The following is a 17,289-nucleotide window of genomic DNA, read 5'->3' as shown; positions in this document are numbered from 1 at the left end:
TGAACAGCAGCCAAGATGAGACTCGAATCCACTGCCCTTTGGCCTGGCTGGCCCAGTTATTAAGCAAACCGGTGAGGGGCTTTGGCCAGGAAAAAGAAGGGAAGGACCTTGTATCTTTTATTTCCTCATCTGCAAAATGGGGTCAAGATGGGACCTCCTTGAGTAGTGGTGTGGCCCAGTCCAGGGACAGCCACCCTGTGCTAGGAATGCGACAACGGAAAGTGCAGGGCGGGCCTGAGCGCTGGCAGTCCCCAGAAGTGGAAGTGGGAGGGGGCGATGGCAGCAAGGACAGAACTTCGGAAGCCGGAGGCGCGAGTTCGAGAATTCGGGGCGGGGCTTAGAGGTTTACGGGTTTAGATAGGCAGTGGGCGGGGCCCGTGGGATGCTGAGACCAGGGTGGCTGGCCCGTGGGTGGGGCTTTCTAGAAGCGGGGCGCGGTTTCGTGGGGCCGCTGGGCCAGTTCGGCGGCTACGAGAGGGTAGGCGGGCTTAGGGAGCCCGGAGGCCGGCTAAGGGTTTGGTTAGGGCAGTGGGCGGGGCTCAGAGGAGCTGATGTTCCGGTTTGGAGAGGCTCTGGGAACCTTTGAGGAGCTGGAAGAGGTGGCCCCGCAGAGCCAAGCGGGTCAGTGGGCGGAGCTCTAAGAATGCGGCTCCCCGTTTTGAGGAGCAGTGGGCGTGGCCCTCCGGCTAGTTGACTAGTGGGCGGTGCGTGTGCTTCGGCACCACCTTCCCCCGCAGCCCACCCGCATCCCTCGGCGCGACCAGAGGGGGCGCTAAGGAGAGTGGGGCGTGGAACGAGGGGTGGGAAGTGGGCTTCCCCTCCCGGAAGTGGGCGTGGCGCTCGGCAGCCTGAGGACCCTCTGGTTGGGCGCGGCGCGGCGCGGGGGCGGGGCCTGCGTGCGGCGGCGGTGGCGGCGGTGGCTGCCCGCGCCCCTCCCCCGCGAGGCGCTCAGTGCCAGGCGGGAGGCGGCAGCGGTTGGAGGCTACGCCGGGCTTTGCAGCGGGGACTTCGGCGGCGGCGGCGGCGGCGCCTCAGGCACTTCGGCCCTGGTGAGCAGCGCGCGCCGGGCGGGGCCGCTCGGGAGCGAGCCGGCGGGCCGACCGGCCCTCTCAGCATGTGCCGGCGCCGGCTGACAGGAGCCGGCGGGGCGTGGAGCAGGGCCCGGTGGAGGGGAGTGGGCTGTGGTGGGCGCGCGGGGCGCGGATCCTTGGGCCGGGGCTCCCCCGGCCGGTGTGTCTCGGGTTGCAGCCGGGGCTGCTGGCCGAGGTTCGGGACCGAACCCCTTGGCCTGGGGAGAGAGAACTGGGATCCCTTTGGGAGGCGGCTGCCCAGGGGAGGCTTTCAGGGCTCCAGACCCTTCCCGGCCGGGTGAGGAGCCGCGGGCTGAGTGGGGACGGGGCTGCCCGAGGAAGGATTTGAGGGGCTGGGGACTCGCCTGGCTGGGTGGGGCCTGGGGTGGGGAGGGGCTGCTCGGGGCCAGGGCGCCCAGCCGGGGGGCCCCCGGGCCTGGGGGCGGGGTTTGAGCCGCCCTGGGGAGCCAGTGGGTGGGGGGTTGGCCGGGGCCGGGCTCACGTGGGGCCGGGGCAAGCTGGGGCCCTGCGTGGGAGGGGTAGAGGGCGGCGGTCTGGCCCGAGGACTACTGGCGGTGGGTGCGAGCCCAGCGCCGGGCCCTGAAGCTCTAGCTCCGGGGTCGGGAAGGGCGGGGCACGGCTGGACCTGGAGTAACGTGGGTGGGGGGCGGCTTGGGAAGCGGACCAGCCGGGCGGTGGGAGCGGCGGGCTGGGAGGGCTGGGACTGGCGGGGGGTGGGGGGTGTTGGTCTCGAGGAAGAACGGAGCTGGCACGCTGCTTGCAGGGTCGGGGGCCAGGAGCGTCTGAGTGAACTGGGTGATTCCGAGATGTGCTCCCCCAATAGCGGAGCAGCTGGCGAGGGACGCAGTCAAAAGGAGCGAGGTGCAGGTGGGGCTCCGCTGCGCCTAAATGACTGGGGATGAGGTCAGATGTTGAGGGTGGAAATGCAGGAACCCAGCTCTCCCGCCTGTCCGCACGGGCGCGTACACACCAGCTCTCCGTCTCCCAAATGATTTGAATGTGTTGGGGGAAGTGGCAGGCTGCAAGGGAGCGCCGAGAAGAAAGGGGCTTCCTCTTGGAGGGAGGCGCTGGCCCTGCGGTCCTTTTTTGGGAGCGTTCAAAGGGTTTTTTTTTTTTTTTTTTTTTTTGATCGCTGGAAAAGGAAACGTAGGCTTTACGGCATCATGGTTTAGAATCACATCCTATATTTGGCCTTAATGTAGGCTGCCCTTGTTTTGTGGTGTCCAAAGTACTTCCTCTACATGTTGGAAACGTGGGATTCAGTGTGAGAAGCAAATTGCAAGTTGTTCGTCTCCCCCAGGATAGGAAGATACAAAGGCCTTTCTTTCCTGTAAGACATTTAAACAATTGAATATAGTGCGAGGTTTTAAACTGGTACTGGGTGGTGAATGTCTTTAGTTTCGGTAATAGTTATCACAAAATATTAGGCCCTCTTACCGCAGCCTTCCTGCCTGGGATTACGTTCTAAAACAGTACTTGTAGGGCTCTTAGTCACTCCATATAATAATGCATTTCATTGTCCTTATCTGGCAGAACTCTCCTGACACCAGGGCCTGCTAGAATAGACAAAAACATGATTAAGTATAAGCAGTTGCTTTGTACCGTCTGTTCATTTGTGAAGGCAAATAGATATCTGTTTATATATCTTCACTTTCTGCATTCTCTGTAAAACTGAAGAAATGGGAAAAATCTGTTTTGGACTTGATTCTGTGTATTTCAGAAAACTAACTTTAGGAAACTAATTTTCTTTTCAGAGTGGAGGTACATTTCAGAGACTCGGTGGTTGGGTGTGAAGTCTACTAGTAGTAACCCTGGGGTCTGAGAGGTTGCCTAAATATGTGGAGGCTGGGAATGAAATAAAACTGGGAATTGTGTTGTAAATTAGGCCTGATGTTCAGTGTTTTGTGATAGGTGATAGTCTTGTGTACTGAGGATTGAACAAAGATTGGTATAAAAGTCGGGTACACACCTTTTTGACAAATCCAGAAGGTGCCTTTTCCGTATTTGTTTTTTATTATTTGTGGAAGGTACATTAAAGCCTGATGAATTTCTTTTTAATTTTTTTAAATTTTTTAAACTTTTTTTTTTTTTAACATTTATTTTTGAGACAGAGAGAGACAGAGCATGAACGGGGAAGGGTCAGAGAGAGAGGGAGACACAGAATCTGAAGCAGGCTCCAGGCTCTGAGCTGTCAGCATAGAGTCCAACGGGGGGCTAGAACTCACGGACCGTGAGATCGTGACCTGAGCTGAAGTCGGACACTTAACCGACGGAGCCACCCAGGCGCCCCAAGCCTGATGAATTTTAATAGACACATACCGGTGAGCTAGCACTGCACATAGTATTGAATGTTACTTTGCAGATTGTGCTAATCAGCATTTATGTCTATTAATTTATATATGGTTTAGAATTAGGTTCAGGGTGACAAAGAGTAGTTTTTAAACACTTTACTTTTTTTGATTTACATTTTACGCTTAATGCACCTGTCACTTTTGGGATCCACTTCAACCATGAGGAGGAGAGTCACTCCAGTGCCTGTGAAATGGAATGTTCAAAAGGATAAATGATAAGTTCTCAGTTATGTGACGGAGAATGTGGAGATTCAGTTCTTTATAATGGCAGATTGTTTCTTAATGCTTTGATTTGTCACAAACTGGTACTTTAGAAACAGATATTGTTACCTGGGCTGTTTTACCTTTGACTTTTTCAGAGGTGAAACAATAATAAATTGCGGTGCCTCTTGCATATTCAGGGTACAAATACATGTTCGTTTTTTATTTGGTGACTTCCCTATGTTATCCTGTTTCTGAGTTAAAAAAAACTGTTTTCTGACACTTCTCTGTCTTTTTCAACTTAAGATGCCTTTTCTGTATTAAAACATGGAAATCGTCATGAATATTTCAGTATGACCTAGTACCAAGAATCTTAAGTAATAGAATCTCTCTGGGTTTTCTTTGCCCTAGTTTGGATCCTTTAAAATGAGTGAGCAAGATTCTATACTCCTTTTTGAGAGCTTGTTTGTATTTTAATAGTGCATAGCAGGATCTTTTTTGCTTTATAACTGCTTTTTGAGGTAGAATTCACATACTGTACAATTCACCTGTCTAAAGTGTACAGTTCAGTGGTTTTTATTATATTCACCCACAATTTTAGAACGTATCCATCAGTCCAGAAAGAAACTCCAGACTTATTAGTGGTCTTCCAACCCCCCCATTCTCATCCCTCCCATGCCCTACACAACGCTAGTCTACTTTCTGTCACTATGAATTTGCCTGTTTTGGACATTTCATGTAAATTTCATATAAATCATTCCGTACTGGTCTTTTGTGTCTGTCTTTTTAAATCATAATGTTCTCAACATTTGTGTTGTAGCCTGTATCAGTACTTTATTCTTTTCTTAACGGTCGAATAATATTCTGTTGTATGGATATACCGTGTTTTGTTGATCCATTCATCCGTTGATGGACATTTGGGTGTTTTCCCCTTTTTGGTCATTATGAATAATACTGCCGTATGAACATTCCTGTACAAGTTTCTGTGTGGACATGTTTTCATTTCTCTTGAGAATTGCTGGGTCATACTGGTTACTCTGTGTTGAACTATGAGAGGAACTGCCAGACGCTGTTTTCCAAAGCAGCTGCATCATTTTACAATTCCACCAGCAGTGTATAAAGGTTTCAGTTTCTCCACATCCTTGTCACATTAGCTGTTCTCTTACTTTTTGACTCTGGCCATCCTAGTGGGTGTGAAGCAGTATCTCATTGTAGTTTTGATTTGCATTTTCTGATGGCTAAGGATGTCCTGCATCTCCTGAAGTCATCAGCAGACAATTGTATATTTTCTTTGGAGAAATCTCTGTTCAGATGTTTTTCTTATTTTTAAATTGGGTTCTGTTTTTCTTGTTATGAGTTATTTATGTATTTTAGATTATATAGTGCCTTATCAGATGTATGATGAGCAAAATGTTTCTCCAATTCTGTGAGTTGCCTTTTCACTTTCCTTGATGGTGTCCTTTGAAGCACAACATTTTGGTAACATTCAATTTATGCATAATTGAGTCAGAATTGATAATGGAGTTAAAAATTGTTTAGACCCCAAATCACTTCACCATCAGTATCTTGGTTGTATAAATTAAAAGCCAAATGTGAAAGAGTCAGGGAAAGAGTAAATTAGTTCTAGATCAGAAAGGGTTCATCAGGAACATGTCATTCCCCTGCGGAAATCCTCCAGTGGCTTCCTACCTCCTCGTCTGTGGTTAAAGTTTAGGCTTCTTCGTGGGGCTGTGGATCAAGGTGTCTCTGATTTCAGCCTGCCTCGTCTCTCATCACTCTCCTCCCTATGTTTTCATCGTTGCTGCCACTTCCCCAAACATCCCAGCCTTCGGATCTTCTCGCGATGAGCTCATTACTGCGCACCCCCCATTCCTTCCATCTGCTGAGTCCCAGTTGTCCTTTGGGAGCCTCCTTCCTCATCCCTGCAGGCAGACATTGTCCTTGTCTTCGTGCATCCTCCATCCATCACTACTGTCTGCTGCTACAAGGAGCTGGACCTGAACTCGAGCTTCCTGTCTGAGAGGCGCCTTCCATAGAAGGCAGGACGTGAGAGAGAAGTTCACGTGCAAGGCAGAGCGGGTTCCCTTGCTCACCGCTTGGTCTCGAGTGCCTGTTGGGTTGTTTGCTGAATGAAGGGTGATTGAAGTTAATTGGAAAGATCGTGAGGTCAGCGCACGTCTCGGATTATTATACACGTCTTTGTGGCCTGGGCTGAAGTAACGCGGGGTGATTCCCCTCTGCCTTTCTGGCACCCAAGTCCAGCTGTTGCCAAAAAATGGCTCAGACGTAAAACCAAGCGTTTGAAGCATTTGTCCAAGGGCAGAACATCCTCGCAGGTTCTCTCCCCTTGATGACCAGCGGTGACTGGTGCACAGCCTTCTCAGTAGGATAAGATGGCCAGGGAACATTTTTAGTTTGGTAGGACTTACCACGCCAAATGGAGGCCAGCCCTGCTGGTGTGGAGTCGGTCAGTACTGGAACTACCTCGGTGTATACCTGATAACGGGTGTAAACTGGGTTTTCAGGGCACACGCTTTCTTGCTTTTCATTCTTTTTTCCCCTGCTCTCTTCTCTCAGAGCATCTGACTCAGGTAGTAGTCTTTAGTTATATTTTGTGTTCTTATGTTCATTTTTAATACTTTCATTGAAAATACTCCACTTAGCATCTTAAGAATTAGGAGAAACCAGGGGCGCCTGGGTGGCTCAGTCGGTTAAGCATCTGACTTTGGCTCAGGTCACAATCTCAGGGTTTGTGACTTCGAGCCCCGCGTCGGGCTCTCTGCTGTCAGCACAGAGCCTGCTTTGCATCCTCTGTCTCCCTCTCTCTCTGCCCACCCCCCCCCTCAAAAATAAATAAACATTAAAAAAAAATTAGGAGAAACCAGTCGGCTTTTTGGGGAACGTTTCTTTTGTGTGCGTATTCTATTAAAGTGGTTGGCTTATGGGAAGGGAGTAAAGAAAAGAAAAATTTCTTCATCTCACTGGGCTCTCGGCTCTCCCTTATATAGTTGAGCTGCCACAGAGTTTTGTATACAAAGAAACTGAGGAATTGAAAGGTGCAGGCCTTTAGAGCTGGACCGAGCTGGGTTTCACCCTTGGCTCCACTTCTGAATAGCTGTGACTGCCAATCACCTCCCCTCCCTGGGCCTGTTTCCTCTTCTGTGGTGTGGAGATGCTAATGGTGCCTTGTTGGGTCATCAAGTAGACAGTGAATAAGTTTGTGTTCCCTCCGTCTTCACTCTTCATGTCTGTTAATGAATGGAACTGGGGAGAATCAAGTAGAGTAAGTTTAATACATTTCATTTCTGATACTAAGCTATTCATGTATGAATTCCTACTCCCACCTCAGCATTTTAGACTTCAAATCAAAGTTGAATTACTGAAGAGGGGAAAAAAAGTCTAATTTTAGGGTAGGAAGGTAATATTAAAGATAAGGCAGGTTTTGTTTTGTTTTGTTTTTGCCTTCTGTCTGAATTGGAAATGTCTATTAGACAAGCTTCTCTTACTCAGGCCTCCCTTGTATTCAGTCTCTGTCAATTTTGAGGAAGGTGGTTTAGTTCCTGGAAAAGACTGATCTTTTTAGGGTTTGGAAGGAGACCGTGCTGCGGTGCTTGAGATAGATGGTCATCTGGTTATGATGTGAATGGCAGCATTGTGATAAACTGTAACATTCTGTGTGGGAAAAGAGCCTCAGTAGTTTCATGGGATGCTAAATGGGGCCTGTCATTTGAATCTCACATTAATAACGAAAAGAGTTCCTCCTGTTTGCCACAGTAAAGAGAAATTAAATCAGATCAATACAAAGGTCAGGGTGAGAGAAACTGTGATACAAAGGGAGGTAGGAAGGCTTATATTTTGTATGGCTAAAGATAATACTTTCACAAATATATGTCCTCCCCCTTTAGGGTCATGAAATCGCCTTACATTTACTTTTTAAAAATGATAAAAATGGATCATACATAGACCAGTATCTTACCACCTTTTTAAGAATATATCATTTTGGGGGCATTTGGGAGATTATTTCTCAAGTCCAGAGGCCCTTATTCTGGACTGCACACGAGGATCAGCTGTAGACCTTTATGAATACAGCTGCCTGGGCTTGTCCTCCCTGGTGACTCTGAATCACAGCCAGAGTGGAAAGTACCTTACTGGTCTATTCCACATCTTACAGATGAGGGGATTGTGGTCAGGAGCATGAGCGATACGCCCATGATCAGGCACTTAACGGTCCCTTCCCACCTCCCCCAGCTGTCTTCCACCTCTTTCCATGTGTAGTGTGAATTCATTTTTAGAGTTGGTGGTGTTGATTTATAGTGTTGTGTGAAAAAAAAATTTTTTTTTTAGACGCTGTGAACCTGGTGTGCCTTCTCTTTTTAGTCCTTGACTGAATGCACCAGTTCCCTCTTGACTTTCCACCACGGTCTCTTGCCAGATCTACTCACAGAGGTTGTACTTCTCCAGTTTATCACCGCTGTCAGTGTTTGTACCAATGTTTGTGTGTTTTCTCATGTCTTTAGATTACACATGAAGCTTGGTCCAGATTTTTCAGGTTTTTTAAGATGCGTTTTCGGGGAACTTAAGAATACACTGAATCTCTTGGATAAGCCTTTGTTAGATTTGATTTTCCTAGTTTTAGTGTAAAAAATCCCTTTTTACTTCTTCAATCTTCTAATCTGACCATTAGTAAGCAGTAGTTGTAAGTATCGCAGAAGTTTCAAAGGCCAATTAACATTGCAGAGATGCCTTTGCTTTGTGTCTTGCCAGAATAATCGGCACTACTAGGCCACGTGTAGATGAAGATGCTAATTTTGAGAGGGGCAACACGCACCCGGTACTGGAACTACACAGATTGTAACAGGCAGCATGAAAACTCTTCGGGATTAGCGGTTGACCACAGCTTCACAGTGCGGTCATTCTGTCTCCACAGAACCGAGACATTCTGGGAATCTGGGCACCTGGCAGTTTGGTGCAAGAGCCTTTTTTGCCCCATTGTGGAATCAGATGTGTGTCCCCATATTCTGACAACTGCTGAGGTCTTTATCCTGAATGAACAAAGCTGTCATTTTTCAGTTTCATGAAAGGCCATAAACACACGTGGGAAAGTAGCGTAGGGGGAGTGAAGCCTTTGAGAGGGTATTTTCCACTCTGGATATTTTAGGGGTTCTTGAAAATAATTCACAAGCACCCCCTCCTTAGCACAAATTTTAATCACTATTGTTTGCTTACTGCACATGAAAGATACTTAAATTCCTTTTCATTATGGTCAAGCATTCTTTTCTGGTTAAAGATTCTAATTCCTTCCATTCTTAGGAACTTAAAGAATTGAGGCTGACTTATTAATATAAAAACTCAAATGCTGCCTGAGTGGTGACTGAGACACACATGTAAACTTGAGTTATCATCTCCCTTAAGCAGAAGGGTTTATTGGGAGACTCATCACTGTACAAGCTAGATGGCGAATTAATTTTGCGGTTAGTGGTGTCTTTAGCTTAACGTTGTCATCCTAGTTTTTCTTGGCAAGCCAGAGTGCAGCCTCAGCCAACAAGTGCTGGCCGTAGCTCTTTGGGGTGGTATTTAATAAGATGCTTGTTGTCTGTTTTAGAAATAGAGTAACCTTAGACTTCCTTATTTGAGCCACTGCTTACAGCGCTACTATAGGAAAAGGTAAGTTGGAAGGGTTTTTGTTTTTGTTTTTGTTTTTAATACCTTGAGGCTTTCGGTTTGTTCTTATGCAGTGCAGAGATATCTTGCATGCGCTGGGCTGAATTACATTGTCAAGTGGAACAAATAATGCATATTACCTGCAAAGGATAGTTGTGAACCGCGCGGTTTTCTAAAACCATGGAGAGCCCAGCTGCAGTTTCTGTTTTGTAGGCGCTGTATACATTCAGTCCCCAACCCAGAACTGGGTTGTGTTCCAAAGTTGAACTCAGTTATTTGGAACTCAGATGGCATGGCATTTTTGGTATGGAGTCAGTATTATAAGTGGTGGGTAAGTTTCCAGCCTAGACTGAAGAATTCTGTTTAATTCATAGCACAGGGTTTTCAACTCTTTTTTTTTTTTTTAAGTTTAATTATTAGAGAGAGAGAGACAGAAAGAGAGGGAGAGAGAGAGAATCCCAGGCAGGCTCCACACTGTCAACGCAGAGCCCGATGTGGGGCTCAGACTCACGAACCATGAGATCATGACCTGAGCCAAAATCAAGAGTCAGATGCTTTTTTTTTTTTTTTCAACGTTTATTTATTTTTGGGACAGAGAGAGACAGAGCATGAACGGGGGAGGGGCAGAGAGAGAGGGAGACACAGAATCAGAAACAGGTTCCAGGCTCTGAGCCATCAGCCCAGAGCCCGACGCGGGGCTCGAACTCACAGACCGCGAGATCGTGACCTGGCTGAAGTCGGACGCTTAACCGACTGCGCCACCCAGGCGCCCCAAGAGTCAGATGCTTTAACTGACTGAGCCACCCAGGCGCCCCAGGGTTTTAAACTCTTTAATGGTGATAGTGGAATCCTAGATCGTGGGAGCTGGGAGTCATGTGAAAAAGAAGGAAGGAGCCATGTTCTTCCCCCACCAGCCTGTGTTGACATCTAGTGGCCTCTTGCCCCAGCAGTCCTCTGTGTGCTTCATCCATCTTTCTTAATTTGAAACGTCTCCCCTGTTTAAGCTGATCTCCTTTAAGCAGTAGTAAAGCAAATGATTCAAATGCATTTTCACTAATGTGTTCCTGGGTGGCCACAGTTACAACTAGGCTACCACTGTTGATCAGTGCCAAGGTGACGAAGGGCTTTCATTATATTATTTTTCTCACATCCCTCAACCCTTTCCGGGGTACAGTATTAATATTTTTAAAAAGGAGATTCCTTGTGATAAATCATCTCTCTGAAATTGTGGTATTCAGTCAGCGTAACAAGGTTTGGAGGGGAAAGTTGAACTGATGCATGTGGGATCAGGCATGGCCCATGTAGAGGCTGGCCCCGGTACCTGCAATCAGGAAGAAGCCCTGCCCGCTTTTGAAAGGTTCTTCCTGTTACCTCTAAAACAGTTAATCTGGTAAGTTTTGTGTTTTTTTGGCTTTTCGTGCCCCCCCCCCCTTCCCGAAATACTCGTGATCCCTTTTTTTTTGTTTTTTCCATTTGGAACCACTCTTGAAAGGGTCTTAGGTTTTAGCACTGTCTTGGTTGCTTTGACCTTTGAAAAGGGGATCAGGGCAGGGTAATGGCTGTAAACTGGATTGGCTTATACTGGCTAGAGCTAGGCATTGATCTCTCTATATTTCCATTTCCTTGTAAACTTTTTAAAAGTAGTCTCTATGCTTAATGTGCAGCTCAAACTCACAAGCCCGAGACCAGGAGTTGCATGCTTTACTGACAGAGCCAGCCAGGCACCCCTTGAGTGTATAATTCGTAATACCGAATTCTGTGTGGGGACTGAGCTCCTCGGGAGTTGAGAGGGCAAGATATTGGAGGGTCAGTATCTATGGGACACAGGGTTGAGGTCCTGCCCGAGGGTGTGCAAAATAGCACTTGGCTGATTTGGAACAGGTGTAAGAGAGGAGGAATAGTGTAAGGTAGATAGAGAAGATGGCCTGGATTGTGGGAAGTCATAATAGAGTATACTTTTATACAGCACATTTAGGTAAAATGTAAATAGAGTTTAGATGGGGAGTTACAAAGGTAGATGAAAATATAATTTGTGGGTGTCACTAATGTTAATGATTTCTATACTACTGTGAATTATATTTTGGGTTAAATGGATATAAATTTAAAAATAAATATCTGGGGGCACCTGGATGGCTCAGTTGGTTAGGTGTCCGACTTCAGCTCAGGTCATGATCTCACAGTCCGTGAGTTCGAGCCCCATGTGAGGCTCTGTGCTGACAGCTCAGAGCCTGGAGCCTGCTTCGGATTCTGTGTCTCCCTCTCTCTCTCTGCCCCTCCCCTGCTTGTGCTCTGTCTTTCTGTGTCTCAAAAAATAAGTAAAAACATTAAAAAAATAAATAAGTAAAAATAAATATCCGTGTGGAATTATTAATTTTCAGTTTGTGAAAGTGAACACTAATACCATCATATTCCATGTTCCTTGAAGGCAGAGAACGTCTTACATTTTCTGTGCCTCCATTTCCCAGGATGTTGCCTGAGACACAGTAGGTGCTCAATAAATGTTAGTTGAATAATTGAGTTTCAGTTTTATGTGATACACTTGTGATCGAGATTTTCAGTCTTCCTTCCCATTTTACTAGAAGATGAAAGTAATGAAGGAGACGTTTTCTTTTGCTTTATTTAATGTTTATTTTTGAGACAGAGAGAGTGAGCACAAGTGGAGGAGGGACAAGGAGAGAGGGGGAAAGAGGATCTGAAGTGAGCTCTGCGCTGACAGCAGCATGCCTGATGTGGAGCCCCAACTCACGAACCCAAGATCATGACCTGAGCCAAAGTCAGACATTCAACCCACCAAGCCACCCAGGCGTCCTGATGGGGATGTTTTCTATGGTGTAGAAGGATTGCTGATTGTAAACATTTGTTTATTAAATTATAATCTAACCCTATAATTTTTATTATAAATACTGTAAGCAGTACGTGGTGTATATGTACACATTTAATTATTGAAACGTGTTTAATTTGTAAAGCACATTTTGGAGTTATTTATTTAAAGCATGAATTCTGATGAAAAAGAAGAGTTACATTACCTATGGGTACACCATTGCAAATTTACCCTAGTTCTTGAATAAGTTGAAAATATTGGTAGCGTGGGGTTTTTAGGTCTTTGTTTTGTAGTTTCGTTAGCAACTTTGACTTTAGAAACAATTGAAGTAACATCAGAGTGGAAGTATGCTTTCATTTTGTGAGTTTTTGTCAAAATGCATATGAGAAGAACCATTATTTGTATCAAGATGAAGATTTAAAGTTAAGGTAGCCATGGAAAAAACCGAGTTTGTCTTTCCTGTCGTTCTTTTCTTAAGTTTCTTAACCTTCGACACGTTGACTGACTGTCGAGTGCCCACGGTGGCCCCTGAGGGGCCTCCAGGCCAGCCCCAGAGAAATCACCTGATGCATCTAAGCTCATTTCAGTGGCTCCTGGAGCTCCAAGGTTTTAATACGTTTGGATTCATTTGACTTGAGAAATTGACAAGAAATGGCCAAATTAAAATCGGGCAAATTGTATACCATTCCAACTGTTGAATCATTTGGGGGTTCATTGGTGCAGTATTAAAATTTCAAAAACTGTAGGTTTTGGTTTATATCATATTAGTGATGAGCGATCACAAAAAACATTGTAATTGTGATAAGAGATCATAAGAATTGTTTCGTAGGGACCCCTGGCTGGCTCAGTCAGTAGAGCCTGGGACTCTTGTTCTCGTGGTTCAAGCCCCACAGTGGTCATAGAGAAAAAAAAAAAGAATTGTTTTGTAATTGTTTTTGTGTGTGGTATATGTGTGTATTTCTGGCAGTTTTTAGAGGTTACTAAATTATAAATGTAGTTTTTCTGCTTGTCTGTTTGCTATAAATGCAGTCTTTTTTTTTTTTTTTTTCAACGTTTATTTATTTTGGGGACAGAGCGAGACAGAGTATGAACGGGGGAGGGGCAGAGAGAGAGGGAGACACAGAATCGGAAATAGGCTCCAGGCTCCGCCGAGCCATCAGCCCAGAGCCTGACGCGGGGCTCGAACTCCCGGACCGCGAGATCGTGACCTGGCTGAAGTCGGACGCTTAACCGACTGCGCCACCCAGGCGCCCCATAAATGCAGTCTTTTAAGAGAGTATTAGGGATGGGAAGCCCTTTGATCTTTCTGCTAGTTTCCTAATCACAGTGCTTTAAAGAGGATTCTTCGTACTTTCTTTTAAGGCATATAAAATTTGTCTTTTAGTTATAGTCTAATTTAACATAAAAAATGGACTGTGGTTTTCTTTTCAAGTCTTCATACAGTTTGGAAGGAAGGTAGATTTTGGTGGGGAGGGGTTGTGTTAGTTTTGTTAACCAAGGCTACTAAAAGCTATGGAATATTCACTCCCAAAATACGTAGCTGAACTATTTCTTCCCCAAAGAGGGCCTTATTTGTTTTTCTCACTTCCCTGGAGGTTTTTTCATTTTGTTGGTGAAATGGGATGTATGATGTTTTTTCCTGAAGAATGGAGACTTTCGGAAGGTAGTGGGTGGTGGCAAAGTAGTTATTTGTAGTAACTATATTTTCCCCAGTGGATTTTCAGTCTTTAGCTTCTTGTGTTGTAGATACTGATATTCTGTGGGAGTCTTTGCCCCTGCTCCTTTTGAAGAGAGGTGTGCTGATAAGGAAGTAATTTGTAATTTTTTAAAGTTTATTTATTTTGACAGAGGGGGCAGGGGAAGGGCAGAGAGAGAAGGAGACAAGAGAATCCCAAGCAGGCTCCTCACTGTCAGCACCGAGACTGAGGTGGGGCTCGAACCCACAAACCACAAGATCATGACCGGAGCCGAAATCAAAAGTCAGACGCTTAACCAACTGAGCCACCCAGGTACCCCAGTAGTTTGTATTTTTTTTACCAAAAAGGATCAGACAAAATGTTTTGCCCTGAGGTGTAGTAAGATTTTAAGAGGTATACTTTCCTATTTCTATAGGATGTCTGAACATTCTGAAGACAGGGAGATTTAGATTTAAAGAGTGTTAGTTGTTAGTTTAATTTTGAAATTGTGTGCTCAGTATGTTTACCTTCAAGCTCTGGGCACGTCTGTGGATGGAGTACCTTAATTTTAAACCCATGAATCCAGTTATCAGTGTGAAAAGGTACAATAAGTGATTGAAATTTTTTCTCTATTTTTTTTTTTTTTTTCTCTTTTCAAATACACTACTTGTAAAGAGAAGGCTCTTTGGAGTTACTAGCAAGAGGTGGTTCTTTGCCCTGGTTGTTGACTCCTTCTGTCCTTCTGTGTGCACTGCATCCCAGCATTTGCCATAGCAGCACATTAATGTCAGTGGGAATTTTTGATTATGATGTGTCCTCCTCCAGCAGATTGTGAGCTGCATGAGAGCTCGGGCCAGGCCTCCTTCCTTGCTCACCACCGCGTCTGGCGTGTCTGTCATGATGCCAAGCACATGACCAAAGCTCAATAAATATTTGTGGAATAAATGAATGATGAATGACTAGGACTAGAGACCTGCTCAGCATTCACAGTTGAGGGTACGTGTTGTACGTATACCCCTGTGAGTTGTAAAAACTAATTGAGTTCTCCGTGAATTGTGTGCCTTTTATTGGGGGCGTGTGGACTGGATCCCAGTGAAACAAGTGTTTCGTATTGACTTGTAGGCTTCAGGTTAAAATAGGACCATAGAATAATGACTTATTTTACTCGTCCATTTTAGAGATGAAGAAACCAGCAACCGTAGGACCAGAAATGATTTAGTGGCTAAGTGACTGTGTCAGGATAAACTCGCATCTTGCATCTAAGCCACAGTTTTCCTACTCTGCCTCACCGTTCCCTTGAAACACTCATCGGGTGTGTATGTGTAGTCACAGCCCAGGGTATAGGGCATTAAAAAGGGAAGACTGAAATTCTTCAGTGGGAGGTGATTACTTTGTTTTTGACATTGGTAGTTTCTCCTGTGACTCTAGCCTTTTGAGGGTCTTCATAAAAATGCCTTTAAAAAACCCTCAAAAGATCTGGGAGTCCGGTAATTTCATTTCCTGGTACAAGTATATTGGCAAAGAATTATTAACATTTCATTCCAAGAGTAACACCATCTGACTAAGTGGTGGAAACAGACTTAGTGAGTTTAACAGTCATACACAGTGTGCTTTTTAGCAGTTGTTAATAAGAGAAGTAGGTCATTGGTATAGAAAGAGTATTTGGAAACACATTCATCATTAATTTTTAAGTGGGATTGCTGGGTCAGTCACATCTGTAAAAGTTCTGTAGTTGATACGAGGACTCTTGGGATTAATTTGGCTCTTTGATGAGAAGAGGCAGAGTTGAGCTTCTGAGACTAGTCTCTTGGGGTGCAGCCCCCGAGTCGGGTCCACGGTGTTCTCTGGGCAGGTAGAGCCTCTGTGATGGAGATTTCTTACACAATTCTTTTTCAAAGCTCCGGGGATGGGTAGAGGTGGTTGTGTTTCTGAAGATTTGGCGATAAGCAGCAAATTGGAAGAATGTGAGGGATAGTAAACATGTCATGCTTGCGTATTATTGTAGGAAAAATCTGCTCTTATTCTGATAGTGCAATAAAAAAATATATTTCTGTCATTGAAGAGTGAGAGATGACCTCTAAAACCTCACAATCTCATGTTTTAGTAACTGTAAAATTTCTGTCATGTATGTCATTATTGTTATATTTTAAGCGAGTTACAGGCCCTGTTAGGGCATCTTTTAGTTGATAAAGGGTCTCTTTAATACAAATGTGAGAGAATTTGAAGATTTTCATATTTTTTGCATTTAGGATCTTTATATGTTGCTATTTTGCTGTTCATATGCTGATTTCTTTCTTTTTTTTTTTATTTTTATTTTTTAATGTTTATTTACTTTTGAGAGAGACACAGAGTGTGAGTAGGGGAGGAGCAGAGAGAGAGGGAGACACAGAATCCGAAGCAGGCTCCAGGCTCCGAGCTGTCAGCACAGAGCCCCACGCGGGGCTTGAACTCATGAGCTGTGAGATCATGGCCTGAGCCGAAGTCGGACGCCCAACCGACTGAGCCACCCAGGAGCCCCCATATGCTGATTTCATTGCTTTTATTAAATTTTGGCTTTAGGAGGTGTAGTTGACATAAAATCGTAAGATATTTGAAATGTGTATTGTGGTGATTTGATTTATGTTCTGTAGCTCATTTCATATCTTGTCCGACTTCATTTTTAGCAGTCGTTTTCATAGTTTCCCGTTCTAGTCCAGATCATCAGTGAGCCTTTAAGTCACCATCCGTTGTCCTCAGCTTTTCTCTATAACAAGTTCTTAAATTGGTACAAAATTGCAAAATGTAAAAGTAAGAATTGTTTTCTTAGAAAGCTTTAAAAATATAAACCGATTCATTATTCCTCACCTTTCAGAAATTGTCTTTGATATGTAGATTTCTGGCTTTTTATGCATGTCCTTTCGTGCTGTTCTCTCGGACAATTGAGTACATAGTCCTCTGGCATTGAGCCTAAGGGTTTTCAGTCAGAAGTAAAGATTTGCCTCCTTTGGCATACTTAATGCTCTCTTTGGTTTCTCTGTATTTGGATGTTTACAGCCAGTTTCTATATTTTATAAAATGTGAGCAAAATGTAATTTCATATTTAAAAATTGCACAAACAGGCCTAGTGGAACCCTGAACTGCTGAGGCAACACCCCAGTGAGAGCGCTGAGTGGCATTACAGGCCGACGTGGGAAAGCCAAATTGTATGTATGAGGGGGAGTTTATCATTGAAAAAGTATGAAAGTTCAGGGGACGGAAAGTTGAACTGCCCTGTATTTTGTGGTGCAAGGTCATTGTGTCTCTCCAGAAGTCTTTTATCTTTGGACAAGTCACATAATGTTTCCGCACTGAAAATGAAGGGCCTGGAATTGATGAGCTTTGGAGCCTTTTCCACTCCGGGCTTCTGTGAGGACTGAGCCTGGATGCTTCTTGGTGGATCTTACTTGTGGGGTGTTTTTTATTTATTTGTTTGTTTGTTTTGGTTGTTGTTGTTCCTGGAAACATTTAAA

At 44.9% G+C, this 17,289-nt stretch overlaps 1 protein-coding gene across 2 annotated transcripts in view; it reads left to right on the top strand.

Moving 5' to 3' along the window:
- Positions 1-579: 579 nt before the first annotated feature.
- The window catches only part of CORO1C (coronin 1C), a 78,206-nt gene continuing 61,496 nt past the window's right edge, over positions 580-17,289 (top strand). The window contains exon 1 of one of the 2 annotated variants that reach the window (XM_043557815.1): positions 580-1,049. The gene's annotated coding sequence lies outside the window, so the exon portion shown is untranslated. The remainder of the gene's footprint in view (positions 1,050-17,289) is intronic. The other variant, XM_043557816.1, reaches the window with a different exon arrangement.

Source organism: Prionailurus bengalensis, chromosome D3 (genome assembly GCF_016509475.1).
Source record: "Prionailurus bengalensis isolate Pbe53 chromosome D3, Fcat_Pben_1.1_paternal_pri, whole genome shotgun sequence".
NCBI classification, from domain to species: domain Eukaryota; kingdom Metazoa; phylum Chordata; class Mammalia; order Carnivora; family Felidae; genus Prionailurus; species Prionailurus bengalensis.
Note: the sequence above shows the minus strand (reverse complement) of the source record. Positions and strands in the feature narration are given on the sequence as shown.